Source organism: Cherax quadricarinatus, chromosome 9 (assembly GCF_038502225.1).
Source record: "Cherax quadricarinatus isolate ZL_2023a chromosome 9, ASM3850222v1, whole genome shotgun sequence".
Lineage (NCBI taxonomy): Eukaryota > Metazoa > Arthropoda > Malacostraca > Decapoda > Parastacidae > Cherax > Cherax quadricarinatus.
Window position 1 is genome coordinate 16,545,969 of NC_091300.1, and position 24,199 is coordinate 16,570,167.

The 24,199-nt window shown below is 44.4% G+C and overlaps 1 protein-coding gene across 1 annotated transcript in view; it reads left to right on the forward strand.

Annotated features, from left to right (window-relative positions):
- Positions 1 to 5,739: 5,739 nt before the first annotated feature.
- The window catches only part of LOC128692281 (organic cation transporter protein), a 123,156-nt gene continuing 104,696 nt past the window's right edge, over positions 5,740 to 24,199 (forward strand). Inside the window, exon 1 of the mRNA XM_070083265.1 lies at positions 5,740 to 6,071. The gene's annotated coding sequence lies outside the window, so the exon portion shown is untranslated. The remainder of the gene's footprint in view (positions 6,072 to 24,199) is intronic.

Here is a 24,199-nt window from a genome sequence, read left to right on the forward strand (position 1 = left end):
AATCCCCCTTATGTGTGCTGGGAGGCAGTTGAACAGTCTCGGGCCCCTGACACTTATTGTATGGTCTCTTAACGTGCTAGTGACACCCCTGCTTTTCATTGGGGGGATGGTGCATCGTCTGCCAAGTCTTTTGCTTTCGTAGTGAGTGATTTTCGTGTGCAAGTTCGGTACTAGTCCCTCTAGGATTTTCCAGGTGTATATAATCATGTATCTCTCCCTCCTGCGTTCCAGGGAATACAGGTTTAGGAACCTCAAGCGCTCCCAGTAATTGAGGTGTTTTATCTCCGTTATGCGCGCCGTGAAAGTTCTCTGTACATTTTCTAGGTCGGCAATTTCACCTGCCTTGAAAGGTGCTGTTAGTGTGCAGCAATATTCCAGCCTAGATAGAACAAGTGACCTGAAGAGTGTCATCATGGGCTTGGCCTCCCTAGTTTTGAAGGTTCTCATTATCCATCCTGTCATTTTCCTAGCAGATGCGATTGATACAATGTTATGGTCCTTGAAGGTGAGATCCTCCGACATAATCACTCCCAGGTCTTTGACGTTGGTGTTTCGCTCTATTTTGTGGCCAGAATTTGTTTTGTACTCTGATGAAGATTTAATTTCCTCATGTTTACCATATCTGAGTAATTGAAATTTCTCATCGTTGAACTTCATATTGTTTTCTGCAGCCCACTGAAAGATTTGGTTGATGTCCGCCTGGAGCCTTGCAGTGTCTGCAATGGAAGACACTGTCATGCAGATTCGGGTGTCATCTGCAAAGGAAGACACGGTGCTGTGGCTGACATCCTTGTCTATGTCGGATATGAGGATGAGGAACAAGATGGGAGCGAGTACTGTGCCTTGTGGAACAGAGCTTTTCACCGTAGCTGCCTCGGACTTTACTCTGTTGACGACTACTCTCTGTGTTCTGTTAGTGAGGAAATTATAGATCCATCGACCGACTTTTCCTGTTATTCCTTTAGCACGCATTTTGTGCGCTATTACGCCATGGTCACACTTGTCGAAGGCTTTTGCAAAGTCTGTATATATTACTTCTGCATTCTTTTTGTCTTCTAGTGCATTTAGGACCTTGTCGTAGTGATCCAGTAGTTGAGACAGACAGGAGCGACCTGTTCTAAACCCATGTTGCCCTGGGTTGTGTAACTGATGGGTTTCTAGATGGGTGGTGATCTTGCTTCTTAGGACCCTTTCAAAGATTTTTATGATATGGGATGTTAGTGCTATTGGTCTGTAGTTCTTTGTTGTTGCTTTACTGCCCCCTTTGTGGAGTGGGGCTATGTCTGTTGATTTTAGTAACTGTGGAACGACCCCCGTGTCCATGCTCCCTCTCCATAGGATGGAAAAGGCTCGTGATAGGGGCTTCTTGCAGTTCTTGATGAACACAGAGTTCCATGAGTCTGGCCCTGGGCCAGAGTGCATGGGCATGTCATTTATCGCCTGTTCGAAGTCATTTGGCGTCAGGATAACATCGGATAGGCTTTTGTTAATCAAATTTTGTGGCTCTCTCACAAAAAATTCATTTTGATCTTCGACTCTCAGTCTGGTTAGCGGCTTGCTAAAAACTGAGTCATATTGGGACTTGAGTAGCTCACTCATTTCCTTGCTGTCATCTGTGTAGGACCCATCTTGTTTAAGTAGGGGCCCAATACTGGACGTTGTTCTCGATTTTGATTTGGCATAGGAGAAGAAATACTTTGGGTTTCTTTCGATTTCATTTATGGCTTTTAGTTCTTCCCGCGATTCCTGACTCCTAAAGGATTCTTTTAGCTTAAGTTCGATGCTTGCTATTTCTCTGACCAGTGTCTCCCTACGCATTTCAGATATATTGACCTCTTTTAGCCGCTCTGTTATTTTTTTCCGTCGCCTGTAAAGGGAGCGCCTGTCTCTTTCTATTTTACATCTACTCCTCCTTTTTCTTAGAGGAATAAGCCTTGTGCATACATCGAGTGCCACCGAGTTAATCTGTTCTAGGCATAAGTTGGGGTCTGTGTTGCTTAGTATATCTTCCCAGCTTATATCGGTTAGGACTTGGTTTACTTGGTCCCACTTTATGTTTTTGTTATTGAAGTTGAATTTGGTGAATGCTCCCTCGTGACTAGTCTCATTTTGTCGGTCTGGGGCTCCACGCATACATGTCTGAACCTCAATTATGTTGTGATCTGAGTATATTGTTTTTGATATGGTGACATTTCTTATCAGATCATCATTGTTAGTGAAGATGAGGTCTAGTGTATTCTCCAGTCTAGTAGGCTCTATTATTTGTTGGTTTAAATTGAATTTTGTGCAGAGATTTAAAAGCTCGCGTGAGTGTGAGTTTTCATCAGAGCTGCCTCCTGGTGTTATTACTGCAATAATATTATTTGCTATATTCCTCCATTTTAGGTGCCTTAAGTTGAAATCCCCCAGGAGCAAGATGTTGGGTGCAGGAGCTGGAAGATTTTCCAGACAGTGGTCAATTTTTAACAGCTGTTCCTGGAATTGCTGGGATGTTGCATCCGGAGGCTTGTAGACTACCACAATGACTAGGTTTTGGTTCTCGACCTTTACTGCTAAAACTTCCACTACATCATTTGAGGCATTAAGCAGTTCTGTGCAAACAAGTGACTCTGCAATGTACAGGCCAACCCCCCCCCCCCCTTTTGCCTGTTCACTCTGTCACATCTGTATAGGTTGTAACCTGGGATCCATATTTCGTTGTCCAAGTGATCCTTTATGTGGGTCTCAGTGAAAGCCGCGAACATTGCCTTTGCCTCTGCAAGCAGTCCACGGATGAAAGGTATTTTGTTGTTTGTTGCTGGCTTTAGACCCTGTATATTTGCAAAGAAGAATGTTATCGGACTGGTGGTATTGTTGGTACTGGGGGGGGATTTTTTTTCCGGCATTAGTATCTGTATCTGTTGGTTTGGAGTGGAGGCCATCGACTGTGGTTCCACTCCAGGAATGACTGGATTTGGTGTACGATTTCTGCCATTTCCTGCCAGTTTTTTTTCCTTCCTGGCACTAAAAAACCTCTCCCTCTTGAGTGGCTGTGGCTACCCAGGTTTTCCCATGGCCTGGATGTTTTGTATCTTTTTGTCCCCTTTAGATGGTATGCCTGGCAATTTAAGTTATAGCACAGTCTTTCCTGTACTGAAGAGGTACACAGTTCAGGGTGAAAAAGCTTACAGGAAGGGAGTTTGCATTTTCCTGTTGTCATATGTGCATGGCATTTTCTAGGGTGGTCATAGTTGCACGTCCCATTTGTTTTTCCAGATTTCCCATGCCAGCAGATACCAAGTGCATAGTATGTGCACAGGCTTGGTTTCCGCTTGCCTTGGGTTTCTGTGACTGTATTCCCTGTTGGTGCATGTTTCCCTGTCTTACTTCTATCCTCCCTAGCACCAACAATGGAGCTCCCACCAGTTGTTTTTGGTAATATATCCTCACTATTGCTATTGGAGTCCTCTTGTTTGCTATTTCCTGCGGTATTTCTAGTTTGCAATATTGGTTTTATCTTATCTTTGACTACACTTGTTTCCCCACTACGGCTCCTGTCCCCTATGAGGTTATTTATATGTATTCCTTCCTGCGTATAATTCCCGACTACCTGGACAAAATCATACATAGCTTTAAGACGAGGTATGACAAAGTTCTGGAAGGCAGAGAGAGAGAGAGGACCTAGTAGTGATCAGTTAAGAGGCGGGGCCAGGAGCTGAGTCTCGACCCCTGCAACCACAATTAGGTGAGTACAGTTAGATGAGTGCACACACACACACACACACACACACACACACACACAAGACACAAATGAGTCAGAGAGATAGTAGGAAGTATTTCTTCAGTCATAGAGTTGTAAGGCAGTGGAATAGCCTAGAAAATGACGTAGTGGAGGCAGGAACCATACACAGTTTTAAGACGAGGTTTGATAAAGCTCATGGAGCGGGGAGAGAGAGGGTCTAGTAGCAACCGGTGAAGAGGCGGGGCCAGGAGCTAGGACTCGACCCCTGCAACCACAAATAGGTGAGTACAAATAGGTGAGTACACACACACCTGTTTGCAGATGACGTGAAGTTGATGAGAAGAATTCACTCGATCGAAGACCAGGCAGAACTACAAAGGGATCTAGACAGGCTGCAGACCTCGTCCAGCAATTGGCTCCTGGAGTTCAATCCCACCAAGTGCAAAGTCATGAAGATTGGGGAAGGGCAAAGAAGGCCGCAGACGGAGTACAGTCTAGGGGGTCAGAGACTACAAACCTCACTCAAGGAAAAAGATCTTGGGGTGAGTATAACACCAGGCACATCTCCTGAAGCGCACATCAACCAAATAACTGCTGCAGCATATGGGCGCCTAGCAAACCTCAGAACAGCATTCCGACATCTTAATAAGGAATCATTCAGGACCCTGTACACCGTGTATGTTAGGCCCATATTGGAGTATGCGGCACCAGTTTGGAACCCACACCTAGCCAAGCACGTGAAGAAACTAGAGAAAGTGCAAAGGTTTGCAACAAGACTAGTCCCAGAGCTAAGAGGTATGTCCTACGAGGAGAGGTTAAGGGAAATCAACCTGACGACACTGGAGGACAGGAGGGATAGGGGGGACATGATAACGACATACAAAATACTGAGAGGAATTGACAAGGTGGACAAAGACAGGATGTTCCAGAGATTGGACACAGTAACAAGGGGACACAGTTGGAAGCTGAAGACACAGATGAATCACAGGGATGTTAGGAAGTATTTCTTCAGCCACAGAGTAGTCAGTAAGTGGAATAGTTTGGGAAGCGATGTAGTGGAGGCAGGATCCATACATAGCTTTAAGCAGAGGTATGATAAAGCTCACGGCTTAGGGAGAGTGACCTAGTGGCGATCAGTGAAGAGGCGGGGCCAGGAGCTCGGACTCGACCCCCGCAACCTCAACTAGGTGAGTACAACTAGGTGAGTACACACACACACACACACATACACACACACACACACACACACACATACACACATACACACACACACACACACGCGCACACACACACACACACACACACACACACACACACACACACACACACACACACACACACACACACACACACACACACACACACACACACACGATGGACATGAACGACATGATGGAAGGGTTAGACTCAGAAGTGTCCCTGTTTGCAGATGATGTGAAGTTAATGAGGAGAATTAAATCTGATGAGGACCAGGCAGGACTTCAAAGAGACCTGGACAGACTGGACACCTGGTCCAGCAAATGGCTTCTCGAATTTAATCCTGCCAAATGCAAAGTCATGAAGATAGGGGAAGGGCACAGAAGACCACAGACAGAGTATAGGCTAGGTGGCCAAAGACTGCAAACCTCACTCAAGGAGAAAGATCTTGGGGTGAGTATAACACCGAGCATGTCTCCGGAAGCACACATCAATCAGATAACTGCTGCAGCATATGGGCGCCTGGCAAACCTGAGAACAGCATTCCGATACCTTAGTAAGGAATCGTTCATGACACTGTACACCGTGTATGTCAGGCCCATACTGGAGTATGCAGCACCTGTTTGGAACCCGCACTTGATAAAGCACGTCAAGAAACTAGAGAAAGTACAAAGGTTTGCCACAAGGTTAGTTCCAGAGCTAAGGGGAATGTCCTATGAAGAAAGATTAAGGGAAATCGGCCTGACGACACTGGAGGACAGGAGGGTCAGGGGAGACATGATAACGACATATAAAATACAGGATGTTCCAGGGAGGGGACACAGAAACAAGAGGCCACAATTGGAAGTTGAAGACACAAATGAGTCAGAGAGATATTAGGAAGTATTTCTTCAGTCATAGAGTTGTAAGGCAGTGAAATAGCCTAGAAAATGACGTAGTGGAGGCAGGAACCATACACAGTTTTAAGACGAGGTTTGATAAAGCTCATGGAGCGGGGAGAGAGAGGGCCCAGTAGCAACCGGTGAAGAGGCGGGGCCAGGAGCTAAGACTCGACCCCTGCAACCACAAATAGGTGAGTACAAATAGGTGAGTACACACACACACACACACACACTCGTGGAGGAGTCAGGCTGTTTGAGCTCGTGTTTTGGTGGTAATTTCTGACTGTACCATAAGGAATAGAGTGTGGGATATAGGCGTGTGCACGCATAAGAGTGAATATAATCACTTAAGCCCCGAAAAAAGGAAATATAAGTGATCACAGAAAAGCAAACATAGTAAATAGCGAGTTACTATGTGGGGGCCGTTGGAAGGAAGGTGAACGGTTGTGTCAGCCCTAAATACTGTTACCATAATAACGCAGTGGGGTATTTGAAGAATAAGTGCGACTCAAGATCAGGGAGATAAGAAATATGTATAGATGTGTCAGTAAATACAGTGAGTGAGTGAAAAAAAATTAGAGGAGCTAGAGACTACAGTGCCTACAGGAAGTTAGTGGAAAAATTACCGAGAAGCATCAAGCATTTTTCAACTACTGGGACCCAGGGGGGACGACAACATTACTCCACTGCCAGCCGCACGTAATATTCACCTAGTCTGAGTTGCATGGGGTCAGCACCAGTCTCTAGCTGGAAATTGGGGGTCACTCTCCTCGAGCTATCAGAATTAGAATAAGCAGCATTTACTGGCATTTAATAGAATTTATTGAGGTGTAGGAGAGTTAAGCAGAGGTAGCCTAGCGAAGCCTAACATACAGAATTGAATGTAATTTTAGGCACAAGACAGTACAGTGGGAACCAAGAGATTGGGTACATATGCAAAACATATGTAGTACATACGAGGGAAACAAGGACTGCTTACATAAACATACGTATACACACACACACACACACACACACACACACACACACACACACACACACACACACACACACACACACACACACACACACACACACACACACACACACACACACACACACACACACACACACACACAGGATTTCACACCTTTATGTGAATTTATGTAATTTTAGGCGCACAAGACAGTACAGTGGGAATCAAGAGATTGGGTACATATGCAAAACATATGTAGTACATACGAGGGAAATAAGGACTGCTTACATAAACGCACGCATACACACACACATACACACACACTAGGTGAGAACAGGATCTGCTGTTAGGCACTTGAATAGCTGTAGCATGCACACACATACACACACACATACATATACACACACATATACAGGATTTCACACCTTTATGTGAATTGACCCTCTAACCCTTCCTTCTCTTCCTGCCTCTTTGTCTCTTTTCCTCTCTTCCTCTCTCTCTCTATTCTTCTCTCTCTCTCTCTCTCTCTCTCTCTCTCTCTCTCTCTCTCTCTCTCTCTCTCACTCACTCTTTCTGTCTCTTCCTCTCTCTCTCTCTTCCTCTCTCTCTTCCTCTCTCCCTTCCTCTCTCTCTATTCCTCTTTCTCTTCTTCTCTCTCTCTTCCTTTCTCTCTTCCTCTCTCTCTTTCTCTTCCTCTCTCTCTCTCTTCCTCTCTCTCTCTTCCTCTCTCTCACTTTCTTCCTCTTTTTCTCTCTTCCTCTCTCTCTCCCTCTCTCTATCTCTTCTCTCTCTTCCTCTCTCTTCCTCTCTCTCTCTCTCTCTCTCTCTCTCTCTCTCTCTCTCTCTCTCTCTCTCTCTCTCTCTCTCTCTCTCTCTCTCTCTCTCTCTTTTCTCTTCTCACTCTCTCCCCTCTCCTATCTTTCCCTTCTCTCCTTCTCTCTCTCTCTCTCTCTCTCTCTCTCTCTCTCTCTCTCTCTCTCTTTTCCCTTCTCACTCTCTCCCCTCTCCTATCTTTCCCTTCTCTCATTCTCTCTCTCTCTCTCTCTCTCTCTCTCTCTCTCTCTCTCTCTCTCTCTCTCTCTCTCTCTCTCTCTCTCACTCTCTCCCCCTTTCCCTTTTCACTCTCCCCCTCTCTCTCCTTCTACATTTCCCCTCTTTTTATCTTTCTTTCTCTCTCTCTCTCTTTCTTTCTCCCTCTTTCACTCTATTTCTCTCTCCTTCACTAAAAAAAATGGTTGAGACTCGTAGGAATCAGGGATCAGATGACAATGGTACTGGTAGGGAGGAATGGATGGAGGAGCAGTGGAAAAGGATGGAGCAAGAATGGGAGAGAAAATTAAGAGAGCTTTCTGAAAAAATGGAGAAAGAGCTCTCTGCAAAATGGGAAAAGAGGTTGGAGAAGGAGACGAATAAATGGGAGGCACAAGTCGAAACTGCAGTAGGCAGGGTAAGGGTCCTAGAATTTGAGGTAAACAGGCTGAAGCAAGTCTCAGGGGCAGTGACCAGAGAAGACACAGCATATGAAGCTGAGAGGAAGACCAGGAAGGAAGGAGATATGAATTATGCTAAGGTCATATCAGCCTGCAAAGAAGGGTCAGGGAGTAAAAGGGAAGAGCAGCTGGGTGCAGATAGAGAGGGAGATAAGTCGAATGCTGAGGCACAACCATGCTACCAAGAGCCACTGGAAAAATCAAGGGAGAAAATGACCATATACAGATAGGAACAAGAGTCACATAAGGAGAGGCAATGGGAGGAGGAAAGGGCAAAATCAGTGTTTATCCATGGGCTTCGGGAGAGAGAGGGAAAGACACACATTGAAAGACGGCAGGAAGAAAGAAAGGAGATTGGGAAAATCATCATGGAAATAGGGGAGAAGACATGGACGCGATTGTAAATTTTCAGAGAATAGGGGGGTACTTGAAGGGGAGAAACCGACCGATCAAGCTGATTCTCAGGACAGAAACAGTGAGGAACAGGATCCTCCAAGAGAAACCAAGGTTGAAAAACTCGGAAGAGTGCAAGAAGATGTTCCTAGACAAAGACAGAACACAAACAGAGAGACAGCAGCTGAGGGAGAGGACAAAAAAGAGAAAGGAGATAGGAAAGGAAACAAGGATGGAACCAGCAGAGGTCAGTCAGAGCAGAACAGAGAAGCAAGGGCAAGCACACACACAACTATCCTCAGAACCCCACAACCTATCACACCAACCCAACACACACTACAATCCATACCTACAGCTTCCACCCAACCCCCAACCATAGAATCCCACAGTATGCTACCAGGTCTCCCACCCCTACAGGCCCCCCAAACCACAGTATTGGAAAGGAAACTGAAGGTATGGTACACAAATGCTGATGGAATAACAAACAAGTGGGAGGAGTGGCACGAAAGAGTCAAAGAGACATCACCGGACATCATAGCGCTCACAGAAACCAAGCTTACAGGTATGATAACAGATGCCATCTTTCCAAAGGGATACCAGATCCTGAGAAAAGACAGAAGGAACAGGGGGGTGGAGGAGTGGCACTGCTGATCAAACACCGATGGAATTTTGATGAGCTGGAGAGAGGAGACAGCGGAGAAGAAAGTGATTATATAGCGGGAACGCTTCACTCTGGAGGTCCCAAGGTGGTAATTGCAGTGATGTATAACCCACCACAGAAGAGCAGGAGACCAGGGCATGAGTATGACGAGAGCAATAGAGCGATGGTTGACACACTGGCTGCAGTGGCCAGAAGAGCTCATGCATGCAGGGCAAAGCTCCTGATCATGGGCGACTTTAACCACAAGGAGATCGACTGGGAGAACTTGGAGCCACATGGGGGCCAAGATACATGGAGGGCTAAGATGATGGAGGTGGTACTGAAAAACTTCATGTAACAACACGTAAGGGACACTACAAGAGAGAGAGAAGAGGATGAGCCAGCAAGACTGGACTTAGTATTCACCTTGAGCAGTGCAGATATTGAGGACATCACATATAAAAGACCCCTTGGGGCCAGCAATCATGTGGTTTTGAGCTTCGAATACACAGTAGAGCTACAAGTGGAGGGAGAAGCAGGAAGGCCAGGACAAATGAAACCAAACTACAGGAAAGGGGACTACACGGGAATGAGGAACTTCCTGAACGAGGTTCAGTGGGACAGAGAACTGGCAGGGAAGCCAGTTAATGAGATGATGGAATATGTAGCAACAATGTGCGAGGAGGCTGAGGAGAGGTTTGTACCCAAGGGAAACAGGAAAAAGGAAAAAGCCAGGATGAGCCCATGGTTCACCCAAAGGTGCAAGGAGGCAAAAACCAAGTGTGCTAGGGAATTGAAGAAATACAGAAGGCAAAGGACCCAGGAGAATAAGGAGAGCAGTCGTAGAGCCAGAAACGAATATGCACAGATAAGAAGGGAGGCCCAACGACAATATGAAAACGACATAGCAGCAAAAGCCAAATCTGACCCGAAGCTGTTATACAGCCACATCAGGAGGAAAACAACAGTCAAGGACCAGGTAATCAGGCTAAGAAAGGAAGGAGGAGAGACAACAAGAAATGACCGTGAAGTATGTGAGGAACTCAACAAGAGATTCAAAGAAGTGTTCACGGAGGAGACAGAAGGGGCTCCAGAGAGGCGGAGAGGTGTGGCACATCACCCGGTGCTGGACACGGTACACACAACCGAGGAAGAAGTGAAGAGGCTTTTGAGTGAGCTAGATACCTCAAAGGCAATGGGGCCAGATAACATCTCTCCATGGGTCCTGAGAGAGGGAGCAGAGGCGCTATGTGTACCCCTAACAACAATATTCAATACGTCTATCGAAACAGGGAGATTGCCTGAGGCATGGAAGACAGCAAATGTAGTCCCAATCTTTAAAACAGGAGACAGACATGAAGCACTAAACTACAGACCAGTGTCACTGACATGTATAGTATGCAAAGTCATGGAGAAGATTATCAGAAGAGTGGTGGAACACCTAGAAAGGAATGATCTCATCAACAGCACCCAACATGTTTTCAGGGACGGGAAATCATGTGTCACAAACCTACTGGAGTTCTATGACAAGGTGACAGCAGTAAGACAAAAGAGAGAGAGGGGTGGGTGGATTGCATTTTCTTGGACTGCAAGAAGGCGTTTGACACAGTACCACACAAGAGATTAGTACAAAAACTGGAGGACCAAGCAGGGATAACAGGGAAGGCACTACAATGGATCAGGGAATATTTGTCAGGAAGACAACAGCGATTAATGGTACATGGCGAGGTGTCAGAGTGGGCACCTGTGACCAGCGGGGTCCCACAGGGGTCAGTCCTAGGACCAGTGCTGTTTCTGGTATTTGTGAACGACATGACAGAAGGAATAAACTCTGAGGTGTCACTGTTTGCAGATGACGTGAAGTTGATGAGAAGAATTCATTCGATCGAAGACTAGGCAGAACTACAAAGGTATCTGGACAGGCTGCAGACCTGGTCCAGCAATTGGCTCCTGGAGTTCAATCCCACCAAGTGCAAAGTCATGAAGATTGGGGAAGGGCAAAGAAGACCGCAGACGGAGTACAGTCTAGGGGGCCAGAGACTACAAACCTTACTCAAGGAAAAAGATCTTGGGGTGAGTATAACACCAGGCACATCTCATGAAGCGCACATCAACCAAATAACTGCTGCAGCATATGGGCGCCTGGCAAACCTCAGAACAGCATTCCGACATCTTAATAAGGAGTCGTTCAGGACCCTGTACACCGTGTACGTTAGGCCCATATTGGAGTATGCGGCACAAGTTTGGAACCCACACCTAGCCAAGCATGTAAAGAAACTAGAGAAAGTGCAAAGGTTTGCCACAAGACTAGTCCCAGAGCTAAGAGGTATGTCCTACGAGGAGAGGTTGAGGGAAATCAACCTGACGACACTGGAGGACAGGAGAGATAGGGGGGACATGATAACGACTTACAAAATACTGAGAGGAATTGACAAGGTGGACAAAGACAGGATGTTCCAGAGACTGGACACAGCAACAAGGGGACACAGTTGGAAGCTGAAGACACAGATGAATCACAGGGATGTTAGGAAGTATTTCTTCAGCCACAGAGTAGTCAGGAAGTGGAATAGTTTGGGAAGAGATGCAGTGGAGGCAGGATCCATACATAGCTTTAAGCAGAGGTACGATAAAGCTCACATTTCAGGGAGAGTGACCTAGTAGTGACCAGTGAAGAGGCGGGGCCAGGAGCTTGGACTCGACCCCTGCGACCTCAACTAGGTGAGTACAACTAGGTGAGTACACACACACACACACATACACACACACACACACACACACACACACATACACACACACACACACACACACACACACACACACACACACACACACACACACACACACACACACACAGGTGGAAAGGGAGAGATCCGTGTTTGTCTATGGGCTAGTCGAAGCTAAAGGGGAAACTTACAATGAAAGAAAGCAGGAGGAGAAAAAAACGATTGAAGATATCATGAAGGTGATAGGCGAGGGGGACATGACCCAGGTGTCAAATTTTCGGAGAATTGGGTGGTTCACAAAGAAAAGGAATCGGCCTCTCAAAGTAATTTTCAAGGCAGAATCAACCCGAACCATGATCCTGCAGGAGAAAGCACGGCTGAGAGGCAAGCAGGAGTTCCGGAGTGTGTACCTCGATCGAGACAGAACACAGGACGAAAGGAAGACGATGAAAGAGAGAGTTCAAAAACGAAAGGAGAAATGGGAGGAAATGAAAAAGGAGAGCAGAATAACCCAGGATCAAATGGAAGGACAAGCACACCCCCCAGAAACACCTGCAGAAGGACTCCAGCCACGACACCCCCAAGGCAACTGAACAATCCAAACCAACCATCACACACCGATCCCTCTGTTTCCACCCTCTGCACCACAGTTACAGTATTAGAACAGAAGTTGAAGGTTTGGTACACAAATGCAGATGGATTAACGAATAAACATGAGGAATGGCAAGAAAGAATCAATGAGAAGTCCCCAGACATCATAGCAGTTACAGAAACAAAACTCACGGAGACAATAACAGATGCAATCTTCCCACCAGGATACCAGATCATGAGGAAAGATAGAAGGGGCAGGGGGGGAGGTGGGGTTGCTCTGCTCGTAAAAAACAGATGGAAATTCGAGAAAATGGAAGGCATAGATGAGACGGGAGAAAGAGACTACATAGCAGGTACACTTCAGTCTGGGGAACACAAAATGGTCATTGCAGTGATGTATAATCCACCACAGAACTGCAGGAGGCCAAGAGAGGAATATGAAGAGAGCAACAGAGCAATGGTGGACACACTTGCTGAGGTGGCAAGAAGAGCTCATTCCAACAGAGCAAAGTTGCTGGTTATGGGGGATTTCAACCACAGGGAGATCGACTGGGAAAACCTGGAGCCACATGGGGGCCCCGAAACATGGAGAGCCAGGATGTTGGACGTGGTGCTGGAAAACCTCATGCACCAACATGTTAAGGACACTACCAGAGTGAGAGGGGAGGATGAACCAGCAAGATTGGACCTTGTGTTCACCCTGGGCAGCTCAGACATTGAGGACATCAAGTATGAGAGTCCCCTAGGAGCTAGCGACCACGTGGTTCTGTGCTTTGAATACATAGTAGAGCTGCAAGTGGAGAGAATAACAGGAGTTGAATAGGAAAAGCCTGACTATAAAAGAGGGGACTACATAGGGTTGAAGAACTTCCTGCGGGAGGTCCAGTGGGACAGAGAACTGGCAGGAAAGCCAGTAAATGAAATGATGGAATATGTAACAACAAAATGCAAGGAGGCAGTGGAAAAGTTTATTCCCAAGGGCAACAGTAACAACGGGAAGACCGGAACGAGCCCCTGGTTTACCCGACGGTGTAAGGAGGCAAAAACAAAGTGCAATAGAGAATGGGAAAAGTACAGAAGGCAGAGAACACACGAAAATAGGGAGATCAGTCGCAGAGCCAGGAATGAGTATGCACAGGTAAGGAGGGAGGCCCAGCGACAGCATGAAAATGACATAGCATCGAGAATCAAGGCTGACCCGAAACTGTTGCATAGCCACATCAGAAGGAAGACAACAGTCAAAGACCAGGTGATCAGATTAAGGACAGAAGGTGGAGAACTCACAAGAAATGATCAGGAGGTATGTGAGGAGCTGAACAGGAGATTTAAGGAAGTTTTTACAGTAGAGACAGGAAGGGCTGTGTGAAGACAGCACAGAAGGGAACATCAAGAGGGAATATACCAACAAGTGTTGGATGACATACGAACAACTGAGGAGGAGGTGAAGAAGCTCTTAAGTGACCTTGACACCTCAAAGGCGATGGGACCGGACAACATCTCCCCATGGGTCCTTAGAGAAGGAGCAGAGATGCTGTGCGTGCCTCTAACCACAATTTTCAACACATCCCTTGAAACTGGGCAACTACCTGAGAAATGGAAGACAACTAATGTAGTCCCCATATTTAAGAAAGGGAACAGAAACGAGGCACTAAACTACAGACCTGTGTCTCTGACATGTATTGTGTGCAAAGTCATCGAGAAGATTATCAGGAGGAGAGTGGTCGAACACCTGGAAAGGAACAAGATTATAAATGAAAACCAGCATGGGTTCATGGAAGGCAAATCCTGTATCACAAACCTCCTGGAGTTTTATGACAAGGTAACAGAAGACACGAGAGAGAGGGGTCGGTAGATTGCGTTTTCCTAGACTGCAGGAAGGCCTTTGACACAGTTCCCCACAAGAGATTAGTGCAGAAGCTGGAGGATCAGGCGCATGTAAAAGGGAGGGCACTGCAGTGGATAAGGGAATACCTGACAGGGAGGCAGCAACCAGTCATGGTACGTGAAGAAGTATCACAGTGGGCGCCTGTTACGAGCGGGGTCCCACAGGGGTCAGTTCTAGGACCAGTGCTATTTTTGATATATGTGAACGACATGATGGAAGGAATAGACTCTGAAGTGTCCCTGTTTTGCAGATGATGTGAAGTTGATGAGAAGAATTAAATCGGACGAGGATGAGGCAGGACTGTAAAGAGACCTGGACAGGCTGGACATGTGGTCCAGTAACTGGCTTCTCGAATTCAATCCAGCCAAATGCAAAGTCATGAAGATTGGGGAGGGGCAAAGAAGACCGCAGACAGAGTATAGGCTAGGTGGACAAAGACTACAGACCTCGCTCAGGGAGAAAGACCTTGGGGTGACCATAACACCGAGCACATCACCGGAGGCACACACCAACCAAATAACTGCTGCAGCATACGGGCGCCTTGCAAACCTGAGAATAGCGTTCCAATACCTTAATAAGGAATCGTTCAAGACACTGTACACTGTGTATGTTAGGCCCATACTAGAGTATGCAGCACCAGTCTGGAACCCACACCTGGTCAAGCACGTCAAGAAGTTAGAGAAAGTACAAAGGTTTGCAACAAGGCTAGTCCCAGAGCTCAAGGGAATGTCGTACGAGGAAAGGTTAAGGGAAATCGGACTGACGACACTGGAGGACAGAAGGGTCAGGGGAGACGTGATAACGACATACAAGATACTGCGGGGAATAGACAAGGTGGACAGAGATAGGATGTTCCAGAGAGGGGACACAGGGACAAGGGGTCACAACTGGAAGCTGAAGACTCAGACGAGTCACAGGGACGTTAGGAAGTATTTCTTCAGTCATAGAGTTGTCAGCAAGTGGAATAGCCTAGCAAGTGAAGTAGTGGAGGCAGGAACCATACATAGTTTTAAGAAGAGGTATGACAAAGCTCAGGAAGCAGAGAGAGAGAGGACCCAGTAGCGATCAGTGAAGAGGTGGGGCCAGGAGCTGAGTCTCGACCCCTGCAACCACAATTAGGTGAGTACACACACACACACGAGAGAATCCTGAGGTAAACTTCACAAATGCCAATTTTTTTAATAAGGTCAGAGGTTAAATTGAAGAATTCTTAAATTTTTATACAACCGTAAAATACCTAGATTAGTTTCTTTTATACCATCATAATATACCCAGATATTATAGTAAATAATTTCAGGACAGTCAATTTTTTAATAATTATATTTTGTTGAAACAAACATTTGACGGCCGAATTTGTTGACAGATTAAGATAAAAGTCCATTACACTTACTGAAATCTTTTCTTACCACTGAATTTGACGTTAACTTGACTGGCTACGTGAGTGCTGATGAACTGCCACGACTGTCAGCACAAGAAAAACACAAGATAACTAGGAACGATACAAATTAATAAATCTGGAGGATGAGGTCATTGAGGGTCGTAGGTTAGTAAATAATGAGTCTGGGCAGTAATCTGACATTACGTGAATTATGTTCATGGTAAGTAAGAAGGACATAGAAAATTGGAGACGGTGGTGGCCAGGATATGTTTAAGTTACCTGTGCGAGTGCCTGGATGGTGTGGCAACTCCAACAGTAGAAAGAATTGTCAAGCGTGTGGTGAGGAGGATAAAAACACACTCACAAGATGAGTAACGCTACTCATTACTGCCTTTATTTTGATATGTTCACTCACAGGATGAGTGACGCTACTCAGTACTGTCTTTATTTTGCTATGTTCACTCATAGGATGAGTAACGCTACTCATTATTGTCTTTATTTTGCTATGTTCACTCACAGGATGAGTAACGCTACTCATTACTGCCCGTCTTATAGTATAGAAGCTTGGTACTCGCTGCCCCCCCCCTCTCTCTCTCTCTCTCTCTCTTTTATTTAATAAATAATTTAACACCGAACTATTTACACACACACACACATACACACAGGATGGACCCGGTAGCGACCAGCAAAGAGGCGGGGCCAGGAGCTGTGCCTCAACCCCTGCAGGCACAAATAGGTGAATACAAATAGGTGAGTACACACACACACGCACACAGGTCAAGTGTCTCAGTGAGAAGTGCCTTGGACAAACTGGCTCTGGTCTCTTTCTTCAGGTCTCAAGTCTTGTGTCTCGGGTTTCTTAGATCTCATGAAGAAGTGTCGTGGTCGAGGTTTCGTGGTACAGATCTAATGTCTTGGGTTTTGGGTCCCACTCCTCGTCTTACAGATCCCTGGCCACCTGGGGGACGTGTCTGGCTGGGGTCAAGGCATTAATAAAACATGTCGGGAGGCGTGTGGCTGGGCGACGAGAATAGACAACAGGTATTTACGGAATCTCTGGATCTGATCCCATCTCTTGGCGTTCACAGCCGCCGCTAGAAAGAGAGAGAGAGGCTCGCGCTACCAGACCACGGTCTGTTCTTTTATTTCTTTGCGAAGCAATTGATGGTGAATCACCATCTATGGAAAACATCTTTCTTTATTTTGGATCTTTACAGGAGCTAAACATACCTCCGTAACAGCTTGGTTACTCAAAGAAATTAGCTGGAGAGAAACAATGATTATACTGGTATGATTTCCAAAGCAGTATAGTCAATCGGTACTCTCACCAAACGGGGGATACATAATTTATAGACAGTTGCAAATCAGTTTGTTAACAAAGTCATGGCTATGTGACGGTGAAGGGCCCCGACCTCGTATTTTCGAAAGTGATAGATAATTTTTATAGGTTTTCATCAGAGATACTTAACTAAGCAATCTTGACAATGAAGAGGGAGGACGCAAATATTTAGATGACGGTTTATTGAAGATACCAATGGGTCATCATTCAAAGTTATCATACCAGTAAACCGTCCCTCAGACAGCAACATAATTTCTACTGTGTAAATGCCACAGCTAATGTGCTTACTGTATATCTATAAACACCGTTGAATAATTATCGTATACCTTAAAAGAAAGACTGTACATCCAGAACATAAAGCTGGTTACATCAGGGATACCTGCAGTCCCTTGAGGAGAAGTACCTACTTGATGTGCTGGTAACTCCTACCCTGCAATGAGCCTGACTCTCCCCCATCCCCGAAGCTCTATATGATCCCTACGGATTTCAGCGCTTACCCATGAATATAATAATGGATTTGTAGATTGCTCAATTTAGGTTTTGTGTCATCTTCATTAATTGTGAAGCAGTTGTAACGGAATGCAGTCCCTTCTCTGGTAAAATGCATCATTAAAAAAATCATCACTTGAAAAATTCAATCAAATGTTTATACAAAATTTGAAATCTTATTGCAAATAGTAACTCCAGAAATTAAAATCCAATAACAGCCGGAAAAGTTAGCAGACGGAAAAATATATAATAATATTAATAATAATATTTACATGAAAAGTTGACGTCAACTAATTTTACAGTTCTGGTGGAACCTCGGCATCACTGTTCCAGCCACTGATAGGATCGTCTTTCCTTCATTTCAGTCCCCTTGTTACATGCAATTTCAGTCATCTCTCCTCAATTCTTCTTTCAACGCAGATGAGATGTCCTCCATACAAAATGTACGGATGTTATTTACTTCACTCGTGGATTCAGTAATACATTTAAACTAAATGGATTACCGCGATGCACCAAGGATTGTACTCTAACGGTGGAAAGAGATATACCTCGCAGTCCATACATGGAAAGTGCTCCGAAACCAGATACCTATTTAATGCATGATTTTAAATATGTTTCCTTTAGGTCACCCTACCTAGGTGTGAGACAGATGATGTAGTAATAACAAATAGTTTACTCTATAGGTACTTTTTAATTAGGCATCATAACCACTTGTTGGAGTGACATACAGAAGGAAATGCAGAATCGATCCAATGGAAAGATAGGACGTACCATAGGCACAACTAGATACAACTATGTCAATATGGCGGTCCAAGACTCTTCAATCTTCTACCAATAGACATAAGAAATATTGCCAGAACACAGATAAAAGATTTCAAGAGGAGACTAGATAAGTTTCTGTAGGTACCTGATCAGCAAGGCTGTGATTGGCTGCACGTAGCAACAGCTTGGCTGATCATGCGGTGAACGGAGAACTCTGGTCACAAGACCGGTTTGCGGAAGCTAAGCTCTCGAAACCGGTCACAGAAACTGCTTAAAGCAAGACGTGGATTATTAGTGTAATGATCAAAACACCACACAAGTCCCTGAGTGAGAGATGCTACAAGACAGCACTCAAGATGCTTATCTCAAACCGAAGGATTCAGAATGCTTATCTCAAGCTGAACGATTCAGGATGCTTATATCAAGCTGAAGGATTCGGGATGCTCATCTCAAGCTGAAGCCTCGAAAGTCTTATATCAAGCAGATCTTACTAGACACAAAGAAACAAGAGAAAAGAACACAAATGCATCATTACCACAGTAACATGTCACAGCGCACCAAAGGAATGCTATTATACACACCCACTCAGGTTTTTGTCGTGATTAACGAGGGAGTCAGGAAATACTTGACTGGCATATATCACCATGTACCAAATGTAATTCCTTGACAGCTGCAAAATGTTGGCAAAAAGTATAGCTTTTTTGTAGTCAAAGAATGTATGTTCACTGCCAACAAAAATCTGTCGCAGTGGCTAGTCGCAGTGTTGTATATAACAATACTGTGACTAGCCAAGGACTCGAACCCAAGCTGCTTTGGCCCGCCTCATGCTGAGCGAAAACACATGACGCTCTAACCCACTGGACCACGCAATCCTACAAAAGTGACGCACCTAGCCAAGCTAGGTGTTTTACCGTCATTCGAGGACATATGATGGTGTGGGTGCCTCTGAGTTAATTTCATTCTACTCCCTGTTTGGTGTACTAGCCAATGAGCAGTATTTTATAGTATTGTAACCACGAACGAGTGGTATTGATCAATAACAACACTGTCACTAGCCGGGGACTCGAGTCCATGCTGCTTTGTGGCCATGGTGGCCCGGTGGCCTGGTGGCTAAAGCTCCCGCTTCACACACGGAGGGCCCGGGTTCGATTCCCGGGGGGTGGAAACATTTCGACACGTTTCCTTACACCTGTTGTCCTGTTCACCTAGCAGCAAATAGGTACCTGGGTGTTAGTCGACTGGTGTGGGTCGCATCCTGGGGGACAAGATTAAGGACCCCAATGGAAATAAGTTAGACAGTCCTCGATGACGCACTGACTTTCTTGGGTTATCCTGGGTGGCTAACCCTCCGGGGTTAAAAATCCGAACGAAATCTTATCTTATCTTATCTTATCTTGTCCCTCCTCATGGTGAGAGAAAACGCATGACGCTCTCACCCACAGGACCGCGCAATCCTACAGAAATGACGCACCTAGCCAAGCTAGGTATTTAACCGTCATCCGAGGACATATGGTGGTGTGGCTACTACATACACAGAGCACTACACTCAAATATAAACCCTCCTCTCAAACTCCCCCTTGATAACTATAACAGAACACACAGCCATAATACGAGACACAAATCACTCTTCGATATCCCCCGTGTCCATCTCTCCCTATGCAAAAATGCTATGCACGTAAAGGGCCCGAAGATGTGGAATTCATTGCTAGAACACACTAAAGGACCCCTGCCTGCAAATCAGTTTAAGGCCCTACTTAGAAATCACCTCATCACCCAAAATAAATCAGACAAACCGTACTTAATACTTACCAGTTACTCAAAAACTATTAAATAATTTAAAACTGCTCAGCTTAAAATTGTTTCAATTTCATTACTGTACATTGTGCTGAGGATTGTTCAACCATTTACTGTACATTGTGCTGAGGATTGTTCAACCATTTACTGTACATTGTGCTGAGGATTGTTCAACCATTTACTGTACATTGTGCTGAGGATTGTTCAACCATTTACTGTACATTGTGCTGAGGATTGTTCAACCATTTACTCATTACTTCAAAATTAGGATGTTTAAATTTCATTGTTTTAAATAGTACTAAATTGTAATACATCATATTGTAAATTGTTTTATATTGTTCTATTGTAATACTGTAATTTTTATAAACTAATTCAACAGTGTAATTATTATCTACTGAACTTCTTTACTAGACCTACTAAAGCCATATAGCATTACCTAATAATACTCAATTCTCTTGTGCTCACTGTAACTCATCTAATGACCATATGAACTGTTATTGTCTTATTAATCTTAAGTTAATTTTAAGTCTGTCTGAAATGTTCTGCATACGAAGGGGTTTTTGGCATGTACACCCAACTATCATATTCCTTTGTACAACCATGTAATATGTCAAAAAATCTTACTATTACAAGTACATGGTATACAGGCCTAGTTGACATCAATGACATACTACAATATAGAAAGCCCCTTGTTATACAGAGCATTTCGGGCAGAATAGGTCAGTTTTGTCCCAGGATGCGACCCACACCAGTCGACTGACACCCAGGTACCCATTTCACTGATGGGTGAACATAGACAATCGGTGTAAGGAAACACGCCCAATGTTTCCACCCTCGCTGGGAATGGAACCCAGACCCTTCACCGTGTGAAGAGAGAGTTTTAGCCACCAGGCCACGGGGCACCGTACACGTTTTCCTTGTAGTAGTAAATGAGGAAATAAGTCACTTTGACCTTCTTTTGGGTTATTTTAGGTAATCTACCCATATGCTGCTATGTGTGATAATTTATGTAACTGTATTTATGTATACCTGTACCTGAATAAACTTACTAATGAAGTTTATTCAGATACAGATGCCAACGAATATATTTTCAGTGTTTTCCAAGTCATCATAAGAAAACCCACCTTGTGTGTTAAGTTTGAGAGAAAAAATAATTCTGGGTAAGGCTGTAAGCTTCACTTGTTCACTTACTTACTTCAAAAGAACAGTTTCATTTCCTTGTCGTTTCCATGTCCTGTCGCCTGCTATTTCATTACTCTTTAACAAATCATTAGAAACTAGCACTTTCCCGACACTACTCAAGACAGCAAGGGTTACACCAATACACAAAGGTGGTGACCCAACAGATGTAAATAACTACACGCCAGTATCAAACTTACCGTTGCTATCCAAAATCATCGAGAAACTCGTGCACAAGAGATTATATTCATTTATAACAGCCCAATGCAGCCTCAACTCCTGGCAATTTGGCTTCGGGAAAAACAAAAGCACAAACGACGCAATTGTAAAAATGCTAGACCTGCTTTACACAGCACTAGAAAATAATGAATATCCATTAGGACTCTTTATCGACCTAAGGAAATCTTTTGATACAGTAGACCACGGCATCCTACTCCACAGGCTTGACCATTATGGTATAAGAGGCCATGCACTTACACATTTCAAATCCTACCTTACTAGCAGGTATCAATACGTCTCTATTAAGGACACAACCTCATCAACACGACCACTTGATACTGGAGTGTCACAGGGAAGTGCCCTTGGTCCTCTGCTCTTCCTCGAATACATCAATGATCTTCCTAACGTATCACAACACCTGAAACCTATTCTGTTTGCTGACGACACGATTTATGTCATCTCCCACCCTAATCTTGCCTCACTCTACACCATTGTTAATGAAGAGCTACTAAAAATATCAACCTGGATGACTGCTTAACAAACTTCCACTTAATATTGACAAAACCTTCTACATTTTGTTTGGGAGCAAAACAGGTGATGCCCAACTGAACATTATGATTGACAACACTCTTACTGCTAAACATAATGAGGGTAAAGTCCTGGGCCTGCACCTTGACAGCAACTTGAAATTCAACACCCATATCCAACACAAAAAAAAAGTATCCAAAACGGTTGGGATCCTCTCTAACATACGTTACTACGTACCACAATCAGCCGTACTCCCTGTATACTATTCACTCATCTATCCCTACCTCACCTATGCTATTTGTGCTTGGGGATCAACAGCAACAACACACCTAAAGCCAATAATAAACCAACAAAAAGTCGCAGTAAGAATTATCACGCAATCCAAAACTAGGCAAACCCCCCCCCACTCATCAAAGACCTAAACTTACTCACTGTACAGAACATCCACACGTACTACTGTGCAAGCTACAGTTACAGAACCATAAGTTCCAATATTAACCCTGAACTAAAACACTTTCTTGACAGTTGTGACTGAACCCATAGACTTGGGGCCAGTAGCTATGGCTCGACCCCTGTAATCACAACTAGGTAAGTACAATACCAGACACAAAAATCTATGACATTCCCCATGCCTGGCTAAACCTATACAAAAATTCAATGTATATAAAAGGGCCTAAAATCTGGAACTTCCTGCCTGAAATTTCTAGAACAGATTCAACCACCATTTTCAAAACTACCGTTAAAAAAACTTCTTATCTCCCTACACACCTCACCATCAGCTAACTATATCAAAACCACCTATTCTCTTATTCGTATCATGAACACATAAAAAAATAGACTTATTCTAGATATCTGTGATTCCCCCTAATTTACACTTACACTCGCCCAAATGACTGTAAACATAAAATTCCTAATATAGCTATTGCCTAATAAATGTTAAGTTAACCCTAAGTTTGCCTAAGATACTCTCTCAATTTAGCAGCTTTAATGGAAACAGTGTATCATGCCAAGACTTATCATTCTCATCACTAAATTTACTAATTGCAATATTGTTACATGTTTTATACTACCTCATTACTATAAATCTACCTAGTATGCAAACAGATATATTAAAATGTACTGCTCCATAACTTGTTTCAATTATCCTCTCCAAGATACGATACTACGTACAGCAAACTGCCCTTCTCACACTATACCATTCACTTATATATCCATACCTCACCTATGCTATCTGTGCTTGGGGTTCAACTGCAGCAACACACCTAAAGCCAATAATAACCCAACAAAAAACCGCAGTAAGAATAATCACTAAATCCCATCCCTGGCAACACCTTCCCCCCCCCACTCTTCATAGATCTAAACTTACTCCCTGTTCAGAACATCCCCACTTACTACTGTGCAATCTATATCTACAGGACCTTAAATTCCAATATTAACCTTGACCTAAAACGCTTTCTTGATAGTTGTGACAGGATCCACAGGCACAACACCAGACAAACATCTCTATGACATTCCCCGAGTTCGACTAAACCTTTACAAAAATTCAATGTATTTCAAAGGACATAAAATCTGGAACACCCTACCTGAAAACTCTAGAACTGCAGACACATTCATCACTTTCAAAACTACAGTTAGAAAACATCTTATCTCCCTGATCCACCCCGACAACTAACTACATGATAACCACCTGGTGGTTCACAATTACACTCACTCACCCACTGACTATAAACCCAGAAATACTAATCTTAATCTTTAAATAATAAATCCTAACTAGTCATAAGTTTGCCTATGTTACTTAAATATATACACCTTGTATTGTGCCAAAACAAAAGCATTCACATTGCTAAACTCAAAATTATGATGTAGTCACTTAGCCTTAATACTATAATCTGTAAGGACTTAATGAAGAACAAGGCCTGAGCTTGCTACCACCTGCAGCTCACAAGACTGCCATCCCCACGAGCCCCTTTGGGGCGGGGCAGATGGCAGACCAGAGGCCTAGCTTCTCCCTACGAGCCCCGTGAGGGCGGGGAAT